General features: G+C 38.9%; 1 protein-coding gene across 3 annotated transcripts in view; it reads right to left on the reverse strand.

Annotated features, from left to right (window-relative positions):
• The window catches only part of LRP4 (LDL receptor related protein 4), a 2,374,694-nt gene that overhangs the window by 2,041,505 nt on the left and 319,590 nt on the right, over positions 1-13,599 (reverse strand). The gene's annotated exons all lie outside the window — the stretch shown is intronic.

Raw genomic sequence — 13,599 nt, forward strand, 5'->3', positions numbered from 1 at the left:
CTAGTTTGGGTACCAAATCTGTGATCTTGATGGGAAAACAACAAATATTTACCTTCTTTAAATCTGAAAGTTTTATCTTCTTTAAATTTGAAAGTATCTACAAGATGAAATTATTCTATCCACTTGTTTAAAACTTTTGATACAGAAGATGTACACAGCGGACTTTTATTTGTAGTTTCAGAAATATCAAATACACAGTTAAAATCTCCTCCTAACATTAAGGTGCCTTTATAATTATTGGAAATGAAATCGAAATGTTTAACAGTTCCTGATCCAATGCCTGGGAGCCAGTATAGATTGGCTAGAGTCCATACTCTATTATTATATTTATCATTACTAATGCCATAAGGCCTTCTTTATCTTCATACTTATAAATGATTTCTGGGTTAATCAAATTTGTTTTCCATAAAAATTGGTACCCCTTTTGTCTTCGTCTTATAGGTGGATTGCACCAATATCATATATTCCTTAGGATTCCATTTGTAATGGTCATTTGTTTTGAAATGAGTTTCTTGAAAGAAGATAATTTGCGCTTTGTTCAGTTTTAAATATTTCAGTAGATTTATCTCTTGCTAGGATTGTTTAAGCCATTGGTATTTAAAGATTGTAAAGTTAAATCCATCTTAGGTTATTTAGATTATGTATTTGTTTTATTGTGACTACTAAACATTTTCCTCTGATAACTATAAAGTATATGTTTGAGATTTAAAGGAAATTATCAGTTTTATACTTTGACTGTTCATCAATAAAGTAATGTTTTGGTCAGACATACTAAAATGTTTTTGTGAAATAAATTTAAATTAATAAATGTTAACAAAACTAAGATCCATACTAGCCATGGAATGAAAATCATTCCTAATCTGATGGATAAACCCAAGTCCATCAGATTATCACTCGTACCTTGACAATCCAGAACATCTGAGCTTTATAAATTGAATTATCGTATGGTGAATATTTGCAATAGGAATAAGCAATATTTATATTATTTTGAACAGATATAGTACTATTGTATTCTAATACAATATAAATGTCTACTTATTGTATAAGCAATTAATAATTACATGAAAGAGAGATAACAAGCAATTCAATCATAGTAAAGTAGGATGTATCATATATAAAACCTCATTAAAAGATTATAGCACACCGTTATTTAACATATTCACCCTTATTGATGAAGTCTTTCAAAACGTATTACTTAATCTAAATAGATGGTAATAATACTTGTACTTAATGTTTACAATACAATGTATTTTACTAGATATACCAGAAGTTACTTTTCATTGTTTGCTAGCATTTCAGTAATCACTTTGTTGCTAACTTACTTACAGCATCACGTTTGTTTTATGTAAACAATGATGAAAGTACATTTTAATGATCAGTGCATCCCCCCCCCCCCATTTCCTACACAAGGATTTTCATATCAGTCATTTCTTATTATAAAATGAGTAAAATTATAGGTTAAAAAAAACAAATTCACTTATTGTGATTAATGACTACAAGCTCCCTTTCCATATTCATATATTGAACGTTTTTAGATTTAAATGGCAACATTCTATTTTGTATAATCAGCAAAGGTTAATGGCGTGATTATTGTCAATTTAATACTATTTGTTCAGAATGTGATAGTTACATTCTGTGACATTTCAAGTTCAAGCTTCTACTGTTTCTCTTGAACAACTGCTTCAGTTTGATGACATGTATAAAACATTAGGGTACTTACGTATTATCACAACCACATTTTTGCGATAATGGTTGCTTCCCGATGTTTACATCTAAATGCTAATGGTGTCAGTGTCAGACAATGGGTTTCCTTGCACAGTGAAGGTTGTTTTGGGCAGGGTTATCATTAAAAAATGATAAAGTTAATGTCACTGTTTCGGTATACACTTTGCCGCCAGCATGTCATGTAGCTGGCAGTCAAGTGCATACACGCTTCAACTGTCAGGGCTGCTGTCTTACTGTCTGCAATTGCTAACCAGTTTCCCCCATATAGAAAGGCACAGCCACAGAAATAATGGTTTTACTTCACTTTTTCTTTTTTAACAATTTGTTAACACATGTTCAGGTCCAAATTAAAAACCTGCCACATTCTACAAATGACAAGAAGAAGCACTTCATCAGCCAGTAACATGTTTTCTGTATCGTTCTTACTATGTGTAATCAGGAACCCACAGTTGCCTATCAACATCAACCATGACTTTTTACAAGCATTACTATCCCTGATCTTTCACATCGCAATGGTTATTGTGCATAAAGTATGTTTACATTTTTTTAAAGAAAGTACTACTTTCCAAAAAAAACCCTTCCTGAGAGTGCATTTTCCTTGTTCGTGATGGTTCACATTTTCCATTCATCAATAAGAGAGCATGAATGGCAATTCAAGCGTGCATCTAATGCACGGCAAACCGGAAGAGGAATTTGGAAAGTTTTGCTGTCCCTGAAGGTAGTCCACAGGTTTTTTTTTACCAGCAATGAGGAGTTTGAACAACATTTTACAGTGTTTCTTGCACTCGACTGGATTCAACGATGCGAGATTCGCAACCGCGAAAATGTGGTTGCGATAATACGCAAGTACCAACATTAGTTATCTTGGTAACCGCTTATGCATTATATATTATCAAGAGGAGTTACAAAAAAGTACAGTTTTGTACCTACCATAAATGTAGATGTTCGAGTGTATACACTGCTGCAGTCATTACACTTGGGTTATCCTGCCGTCAAGGTGGTTCCCCAGTCGGCCTGAGTTCCAAAGTCTTGGTCAGGCGTCGGATGCTGTTGCTTCCTCCCTGACGTCAGTGCGACAGTGGTATATAAGATGCAGCCAACGCCATTTTCTTCAGTTTTTCTTGCCCCAGATGTCAGGTGCCCCCAAATAGGTAGGCAATTCAAATTGCTAATAAAACATACATAAGAAAAGCAAACAACAACTTTCAGCTACCAGCAAATACTCCCCATAGGTAGTAAAGGGTAGAAGACATAGGTACGTACCAGCAAGTAAGAGAGGAAGGAGTGAGGGTAACCTGGACTGCAGCAGTGTATACACTCGAACATCTACATTTATGCTAGGTACAAAACTGTACTATGTTCATAGTGTTACACTGCTGCAGTCATTACACTTGGGTAGAATCCCAAAGCTGAGGTAGGGTGGCTGGTTCTATAAGGCATTAGGGGTGGCTATAAGGCCCTGCAGCACTGCAGTGGTGAAGCCAGCTCTAGATTTAGAATATAGAGGCAGATGGTAATGCTTGGTGAAGGTATGCACAGAACTCCAAGTTGCTGCTTCCAAAATATCCTTGGTACGTACTCCTCTGAGGTAGGCAGTTGAAGTGGCTGTTGCCCTGGTGGAGTGATATGTAATGCTGCTAGGTACAGGTTTCCCATGGTGTGTATAGCAGAAACATATACAATGTCCTATCCATTTTGAAATAGTCTGTTTTGAAATGGCTTTTCCCTGTGCTCCTGCAGCATATGCTACCAATAATTGCTCAGATTTTCTGAAAGCTTTGGTTTTGTCCAAGTAGAAGCGTAACTACCTGTGAATGTCCAAAGAATGCAGTAGTCTCTCCCCTTTATTCTGTGGCTTTGGATAAAAAGTTGGTAAGTGAATAGTTTGGTTTAGAGCCACACTGGATACCACCTTTGGCAAAAACGTAGGGTTAGTTCTTAAAGACACCCTGTCCTGGTGGAAAATGAGGAAAGGTTCCACTGCCATTAGTGCCTGTAATTCTGAAACTCTTTGTGCTGATGTTATTGCCAGGAGCAGAGCAGTTTTCCAAGAGATATATTTTAATTCTGCTGTGTTAGCTGGCTCAAAAGGAGGTAAAGTTAATTTTTCCAAAACAAAGTTGAGGTCCCAAGTTGGAGTAGGTGCTCTACGGGGCGGTCTTATGTTTTTAGCCCCTCTGAGGTACTGTCATAGCAAAGGATTAGAGAAAATTGGTGGATCAGTGTTGTAATGAGCAGAGATGTGGATCTTGATGGATGAGAAGGAGAGGCCTTTGTCCAGCATCTCAGTTAAATATTGTAGTATCTGAGGAATGTTTGGGGCAAGAGGGTCAAGGCTGTGAGCTTGGTTCCAGGCACAGAATCTCTTCCATTTATCCAAATAGGCTTTTCTGGTACTAGGCCTTCTGGCCTCCAGAATGACATCCATAACAGCTTTGGAGAGAGGCATTGCTTGCTTGACTAAGGAATTTTCCATGCAGCTAGGTTTAAGGTCTTTAGCTGGCTGTGAAGTATCTGATTGTTGTGCTGTGTCAGCAAATGTGGGACTTGAGGCAAAATCCAGGGTGCTTCTTGTGCTAGGTTCTTTAAGATTGGGTACCAGTGCTGGCGTGGAAAGTCTGGTGCAATCAGGATCATCTTTGGCTCTTCTTGACTGGCTTTTATGAGTACCTTTGGAAGGAGAGATAAAGGTGTGAAAGCGTATACTTGTAGGTTCTCCCAGCTGAATGAGAGGGCATCCACTTTCCATGCTTGTGGATGGTAACTCCTTGTGCAGAATTTCTGTAGCTGGAAGTTCGTTGTGGATGCAAACAGATCTATGTCCGGGCTCCACCACCATTTTTGTGTTATCATTCTGAATATCTGTGGATTCAATTCCCATTCGTGGGGATCCATGATGTTTCTGCTTAGGTCGTCTGCCAGTGCGTTTTTCTTTCCTGGCAGGAATTGTGCTTGCAGATGAACTTGGTAGTCTAGAGCTGTGTTCCACAAGGTCATGGCTTGTCTGCAGAGGGGGTAGGAGTGTGTACACCCTTGCTTGTTTATGTACCACATAACTGTGGTGTTGTCTGTCTTTAGTAGTAGTTGTCCAGGATGCAGCAGGTCCTTGAAAGCTATAAGTGCATTTTGTACAGCTAGCATCTCTTTTTGATTGATGTGAAGATGCCTTTGGTCTGCGGGCCACTCGCACTGAATACATTTTCCTGCCATGTGTGCTCACCAGGCGTAATCCGATGCATCTGTTGTCAGTGTTTGCCTGGCTGTGGGTTGAGTAAAAGGCTGTCCCCCTTGTTGAGGTGACAAGCTTGAGCCCACCATCGAAACTCCTGTTGAAGGCAAGGGATTAGTGGTATAACTGTTTCCAAACTTTGACAGCGTTGAGACCATACATTCTTTAGGTACCATTGTAGTTTCCTCATATGCAGTCTGGCATATGGAATTAGTAGTATGCAAGATGCCATGTAACCCAAGGCCTGCAGAATTTTTCTTGCAGGGAGTTGGGTCTTTGTTGCCATCAATTGAAAGTATTGAGTAGGTTGTCCTTGCTTGTCTGGCGTGAGATAAGCCATCTGGGCCGTTGTGTTCAAGCTGGCACCCTGGAATATTATCTCTTGTGAGGGCACTAGTTTTGATTTCCTTTTGTTTACTGTGTACCCCAGGCAACTTAATAACTTTTTTACAAACGCCAGATGCTTTAGAAGAATGTCCTTGCTCTCTGCTTGAATCAGGCAGTCGTCCAGGTACGGATAAATTTGAATTCTTTTCTGTCTGCAAAATGCAATTACTGGTGCCAGGCACTCTGTGAAGACCCTGGGCGCAGTAGATAAGCCAAAGGGCAGTGCAGAGAATTGATAGTGCTTTGAACCAGCTATGAATCTGAGGTATCTTCTGCAGTTTTGTCTGATAGGGACATGCAGGTATGCCTCCTTGAGGTCCAAGGTCACGAGCCAAGCTTTCTTGCCCAGCATGGGAAGAAGTTGCTGTAGTGTCAACATTTTGAATTTCGGAACATCCAGGTAAGTGTTTAGAGAAGAAAGATCCAGAATGGGCCTCCAGGCTTTGTCCTCTCTGGGAACCAGAAAGAGTAGAGTAAAATTCTTGCTATTGCTCCTCTGGTGGTACCTTTTGAATAGCTCTCATACCCAGGAGTGCTGTAATTTGTTTTTGAGCCTCTGCCCATTGATTTGGTGGCAGATTTGGCATTCCTTTTAACCTTGGCAGAGTGTGAAAGTGGAACCTGTAACCTTGAGATACAATGTTGAGAACCCGTTTGTCTTTGGTGATCATATGCCAATTGTGATAGAAAAGTGCCAGTTTTCCTCCCAAGGGGGCTGCCAAGAGAGCTGTTTGGCAGCTGTAGTGGGAAGTCATTGGGGCTGCTTTTTATATGGTTGGGGCCTGTCTTCCCCTTCCTTCTGGCCTGATGCAACCCATTGTCGAGGCCTAGGACCTTGTGGTTGACCTCTACCTCTTGGACGTCTGTATCTGCCCCTTTGACGTCTGTCTGTAACTGGAAAGGACCAATTCTTAGTTGGCCAATTTCTGCTAAATCGAGGAGGCTGAACCTGTAAGAAATCCTTCACCGTTTACATAGATTTTGCCTTATCCTCCATTTTCTTCAATACCTCTTCTGCCTTAACTCCAAATAACACATCCTGCTGCAAAGGTGCATCCAATAATTTTGCTTTAACATGATCTAGTAACATATGTTCTTTTAACCAAGCATGTCTTCTAATGACAGAGCCTGTAACTGCTGCTCTACAGGAGGCCTCTAAAGAATCAAAACCGCATTGCAAAGTATTTTTTCCCACTTGTTCAGCTGCATGCAATAAATCCTGCATGTCTTTAAAATTAGGAGGATCTGAATCTGGAAGCATTTTTTGTTTCAACTGAGACATCAAAAATTGCTGATATTTTAGTAGTAGTCCTCAGGTGGAGAGGCTGATGGAATTGACTCCTCAGTATCAGAATCCTCATAAGGGGGTAAAGAATATCCTAGGGTCTGAGGATGAATCTGAAGAGATGGAGACCTGGTCGGATGAGTCATAGCCTGCATCCTATCTAGGCCTTTTATCAGGAGGGGGATGGGACCCCCTGATCAGAGTGATTAGGTCTTCGGCCATTTTGAGCATTTGTTTCTTAGGCATGGAGGCCTGTCCTGGAGAATGCTGTATTTGTTTCTTAGATTTTAAAGTAGGCTTAGACTTAGCAGAGGGTTTAATGCTTAACTGAGTAGGTCTGAAAACACCCTCTGAAGCTGCAGGTAGCTCAGCTACTCTGGATCCCTCTGAAGGGTTAGTTTCGGTAGGCTGAATAACTTGTGCGTCCGAAGGCCCAGCCATCTCCACGTGGGAGTCAGAGGCGGCCTGTGGTTCTACAGAAGCGGTTGTCAGGGGCTGCAAAGGCGCCTCGCTGAAAACCAGAGAACCGGCGACTGGCCTAGAAGAGGCTTAGTCAGTTTTGGGCCTCGGATGCCTATCCTTGTCTTTGTGCTTTTTATGTATTCCAGTCGTCGGAAGTTCCTACGGCATGGTATAATTGAATTTTCTACCAAAATAATGCAGGGCAAAATCAATCCGACGTTTAATAGTGCGCTTGTTGAACCTAGCACAAAACCGACAACCAGTGACATCGTGCTCTGGGCCTGGGCATGGGATACAATAAGAATGGAAATCTTTATGAGGTATTTGCTTCCCACAAGAAATACAGTTATTAAATTTTACTGACATTGGTCTGAGGCAAGAAAAAGTTTCCCCAATGGGGTACTTAGCTTTGTAGAAGACTTCGGTTCTTGATTCAGAATGAAAATCTCAGGAGACGGCCGACCGGCACTTGCGAACTGCTTTTGCTTCGGGCACTGGGCGGCAAGAAAGACTGAAGAAAATGGTGTCGGCTGCATACCCCTGTCGCACTGACGTCAGGGAGGAAGTGACAGCAACCGACGCAGGACCCAAGACTTTGGAACTCAGGCCATCTGGGGAACCGCCTGACGGCAGGATAACCCAAGTGTAATGACTGCAGCAGTGTAACACGATAAACATCTACAATTCAAGTTAAAACAATTACATGACTTGTTATGCATATTTACTTATATAAGAAAATCATCATGCTTCCCCTTGATGTTCAATGTAGTGTAGGTTATTTATGACAAGTTAAGACAGTAGTGTTATTATACACAAGCCCATGTTAATAAATCCGGTCTTTAATATCCAAATTCAGCAGACTGCTTCATCTTATGTGACGATTATATATTTTACGTCTAGATTTACTAAAATCATACATTACATAACTAGTTTTTTTTTTTTTTTTTTTGCTGCTGCTTAATTATTTGAGAGACCACAAGCTGTTAAGCATTATCGTCACTGTTTCCATTAACATAGCAACCTGGGAGCATCTGTTTCTGTGTCTGTGTACTGCTTACCAGAGGCTCGCAAAGCTTCACTTGACTGCAACTTCAAGCCTAAATACCCTCCCTTTCTGCATGACAGCAGCCAGGAAAAGAACAGAGAGCAAACAGAACAACAAAAGAAAAACCTCCCAACAAGCCGCCACAACAAGAGACAACACACTCCTCTAGCCTTCCCACCTCTCACTCAGCAGACGTACAAACAAACCATTCTCTGCCAAAATATCCCAAACCACCCCCTTCCCCTGGATCCAGGCTAAAACACCAAAATGTCTCTTCCTAATTCACAAACATCAGTAAACCTCGATCACAAGCAGCAACCCACAGCTTCCCGGAGATGAAAACGGCAACATATAACAGCTGCCAGACACAGCTGCATCTACATACACCATATCAGGATTGATCAAACAGCACTCGAAGCTGTGATACCTGCCATAACTGATATTAGCTATGTTTAGACAGAATAATGATGACATTTGTACTAAGAGCTTGCTACTATTATTTAACCAGGATATACATGACATTTCTAACTCATGCTTTAACTGAAGAAGGCATTAGTCTCCATGACAGCATTTTTCAAAACACTCTACTGTTACTGCTATTATATATGATATTAATTTGTTATTTTTGAGTATGAACTCTGATGAATGGTACCTTGTTGAATTAGTTAATTACTCAAATTATTATAAGTAAAATCAATGAAAAATTAACAAGATAAGTATTCATCGAGTTCAAGTAGGGGAATAGAAACTTCTATGTTTGTATTACATGTTGCTTTGTTTGGCTTATATATAATATAAATAGTAACCCATTTTGACCTACCTTTGTTTGTGAATTATTGGACTCACTGAACATTCTGAATAAATCATTACCGTTTCTCAGTTGTTTAAGAATCCCTCCTTTTTTTAAATAAAAACAGATGACAAGTGATGTACCACATCAGTTGATACTTTGAGAGTTGTAGTTGTAAGAGTTATTTTTTTGGGGACAGCTATCTTGGAATCAGTTTTTTGTTTCTTCTATCATCAGTCCAAGGATTACTTTCTTTTATTCTTTTAAGAGTAGTGCTGTGGTAACGTTGTCGCCTCACAGTTAGACACTGCCTGTTTGATTCTCAGTTAGAGCGTCTTCTGTGTGGCGACATGCGTGAATGGGAGTTTCTTCGTTGAAGGTTGTGCGTTAGGCCCGGCAAGCCAGTACGTAAAAATCTACTGCCAATCATTAGCGGACCGGAGTTCCGCTGTGGCGACTCCTAACCGGGAAAAAGCCGAAAGACACAAATTCTTTTAAGAGTAGGGGCCATCCGTTCCATTTCTTCTGGGATAGGCACTATGTTGTTGTTTTTGATAAATATTGTAGCTTCTTCTAAGTTATTGAAGGTTCTCATCTCATTGGCAAAAAGTATTTTTTTATCTTGGCTGGAAAGGCCAGATGTGCTTTAATGTTGTTTTGTTTCAACAGTTTTATTATTAGACAGACTTTTTTCCTTTGTTCTAGTATTCTGAAAGAATAATCATTGTCAAACCTCATCAGGCTTCGATTGTATTTTAAGGGTGATTTTCTCCAAGCAGATTTTAATATTAGTTCCTTGTCCAGAAATGAAAGAAATTTTATAACTATGGATCTGGGTGGAATATTTGTTTTGTTTAGAAGCAGGTTTACTCAGTGTTCTATGCGCCCTTTCAATTCCAAATGAAAGTCACTCTTTCACTTCTAAAAATTAAGGAATCCAGGTTAAGAATGAAATAATGTCTTCGCCTTCAGTGTTTTCAGGCAGACCAAAGATCCTTATGTTGTTTCTCCTTTCCCTGTTTTCTAAGTCATCTATTTTGTTAAGCAGCTGTGTACTCTGTTTAAGCGGAAATTCTTTTTGGAATTCTTCCTCTTTCGAGTCTCCCCTTCAGTATCATTTAAAGAAGTCTCTATATATTTGTTATTTTTGTCTGGTGTTGCTGCAATAGTTCCTTAAGCGTATCAGTCTGTTATTGAGAATTTAATTTGAGGTTTTCTAAATCATTTTTAAAGCCACCCATCTTCAAAGATAATTCCTGTAAGGTAGATGTCATGAACTGCAGTTCTTTTTTCAAAGCAGCAACTGAGTGAGAATTCCTTGAGTTGTTCTTATTCAGTGACTCAATATATCTCAAAGTTCCTGCGGTGGTGGTGCTGCGGTAGCGTTGTCGCCTCACAGTAAGACGTCCTGTTCGATTCTCAGCTATAGAGTGTCTTCTCTGTGGAGACATGTGTGAATGGGTGTACCTTCGTTGAAGGTTGTGGGTCAGGGCCGGCAAGTAAAAATCTACTGCCAATCATTAGCGGATGGGAGTTCCGTTGTGGTGACCTCTAACCGGGAAAAAGCCGAAAGACACAACAACTTGACAGGAAAATTTTTGTACATCTCCACCAAAACTGATATTTCTGTAGTTTATCTATAGATTTCGGATGTTTTAAACTTGGAAGTAATACATTTTTCCCATATTATTGTACTAGTTTATGGAGCTCTCAAAATTCACTGCTCTCAGTTAGCCATCTAGGCTTCGCCCCCAAAAACACTACAGTTTTGAATGTGACACTGACATGCCTGGGACTTGGGTTTTCAGCTACTTGTGGGATAATTTTTTTAAAAAGAGGTTACAAAAATAGTAATTTGACAAGACTACATGGTGTACCTTTCATCATTAATTTCATTATTCCATGTAGTCAATTTGGCTTCAAATGAAATGGAGGAGTAAGAGACAATCTAATTTAGCTGCTTTAATTCCAGGCATAATTTGCTTGATTTTTAAAATTTAAGCCAAGGTGTAGTGTTTCAGACATGGTTGTATTAATTACATTAAATACTGTTTCACTGTCTGTTCTTCTGTTCCTGGTTACTGCAGGAAGAATACTATTTTGGCAAATGAACTATATACTTCACAGTTGTATTTTTTTGTTTTGATTTTATTCATTAGATAAATAAACTTCCACGTACAGTTCACTAAATTTGTACTGCAAAGTAGTTCATAAGAGAACAATAACTGTCTGTTAGCAGTTGCTGTGAGTTCCAACACTGTAAATCACTTGCACTGAAAACCACTTTCAATACACCTTGACTATGTCCTTTTACCCTCAATGCTTTGTGACTGTGGAGGTAGTATATGTATGGGTTTAGTATTTCTGAGCAAAATGCTTAAAATTTGACATCTGTTTGGATCAACACACTTTGGTGATAGAAACAGATGATCAAAAGGTGTGCCATATCAACAATCCCTGTTTAGGGGAATATGCCTTTTCCTCAGGGACTGTGCAATCTCAAAGTTAGTATATATAATTAGCATGGGGGGAGACAGTAAAAACGCTTGCCTTTTACTTTACACATACCGAGGTTAGTCTTCGGAGCATAAGCAATAGCCTGTTAATGTTGATGTGTTCACATTTCAGACATCAGTATGTCTTCCTTTATATATATATATATATATATATATATATATATATATATATATATATATATATCTATATACATACATACACACACACACACACACACACACACATATATATATATATATATATATAAATTCCCCTTCAAAACATCTAAAACCCATAACCTCTAAAATCATAACATCTAAAACCCAAAACATCGAATTTCATACCATCTAACGTGCATCACAACACTGAACACTGCAAATCACATGAAAATAACTTCCCCTCCACATATAACGACACCAAACTAACAAACATTTTTTCCTACGTTTCTGCACATACCCCCCCCCCCACGACCCGTAAATTAAATATACCAACTCCGAGATCGCACTACACTGGGAGAAAGTTAATTTCCTAACCTCACTGTACCACAATCACCATAAAGAATGAACACATAATGTCTATATCACTTAACTGTATGAACTAAAAACACACACAATTTGGTAAAAGAAACACTATATAAACAGTATAAATTCCTACACTACATAAATAGCTATAGAAATTAAAACTACTACATCTCAGAGTGATACAACAAGATTAACAGATTAAGCTACAACATTTACACGTTTGATGATGCACCATTACATATTATACATTTTAGAGGCTATGAAATTCGATGTTATGGATTTTAGATGTTATGGTCTCAATGTTTTGATTTTAGATGTTATGGGTTTTAGATGTTTTGAAGGGGAACCATACACACACACACACACACACACATATATATATATATATACATACATATACATATGTGTGTGTGTGGGAGCGAGTGAGTACGCGCTAGATGGAGTGGGGAATTTTCCCACACAAGAGGTGCAGCTGTCCTTGCCCCTCAGCAAAAATGCTTTCCTTTTCAGTGCAAGTGATTTGGGACAGTGGGACTTAAAATTACCCTTGGCTAGTCAAAATTAATCCATTCCAAAAATGTGATTCGCAAAAGGTAGCAGGCATGTAATAACCAAATTGTAACCTGCATGGGGCATAGCCAGTTTTTTTGGAATTTTACACAAGCTTCCACTCTGTTGCAGTACCCCCTCTACACACACACACACACACACACACACACACACACACACACACACACACACACACACACACACACACACACACACACACGCACACACACACACGCACACACACGCACACACACAAAACCACTCAGTAGCATATTAAACCATTTTTTTATGGCAAATAACCTTATTATGAAATCAAAATATAGCTAACAAAGTGAAAACAATGTAACACATGTACATGTGTGGGGTACTTCTCACAATGTCACTGCTTAAAACAAAATCCTTAAGAGTCACTCAGCTCAAAAAGCCTCTATTTTTAACTTTTTCTGCTGTGTTACTTTTCTGTGTTTATAGCTACTGGTAGCTACAGGCTTAGCTCAAAACTTATTAACTCCAGAATTCATTCAGAAATAATCAGGGGCATTTTTATCGACATCAGTACTATTCATTTAAGAATATGACAGAATAAGAGAATATGAATTAGTATGCACTTTTGAAGTTAACGAAGTCTAGAACTCCAATTATTGTCAATATGTACATTATTTATTAAGTGCAATCCACCACCTTTTCTCCCAAAGCTGCAAATTGTAAGAGGGATTAGGAGGTCACAGCGACATTTTGGAGTCAAAATCAGGGCCAGTTGAGACATGTGTACCCTGGTGTTTTTCATATTTAAGGCAACAAAAATGCCCATTTAATTCTACTAGACAAGATTTTTATCACAGGGATACTCCCCCTTCCACAAAGTCTATTCGCACCCACATCTAAGAGGGCATTTCATAGATAACTCATTCAGGAATTTCTCATTTATGTACAGATATTAAAGTTAGTACAGAAAAAGCCTTTACTTGTACAGCTAGCAACATAACAAACGTATCACTCTGAACACAGCAGTTGTCCATTTTAATTTAATTTATGTGCCCAAAGCTTGGGCATTTGTTCTCCTTGTGCTGAGCAAAATGCTTATTCTTAGAAATTAAACTGCTGTACATA

The sequence above is a fragment of the Protopterus annectens genome, chromosome 9.part0 (assembly GCF_019279795.1).
Source record: "Protopterus annectens isolate FY-2018-M chromosome 9.part0, PAN1.0, whole genome shotgun sequence".
NCBI classification, from domain to species: domain Eukaryota; kingdom Metazoa; phylum Chordata; order Ceratodontiformes; family Protopteridae; genus Protopterus; species Protopterus annectens.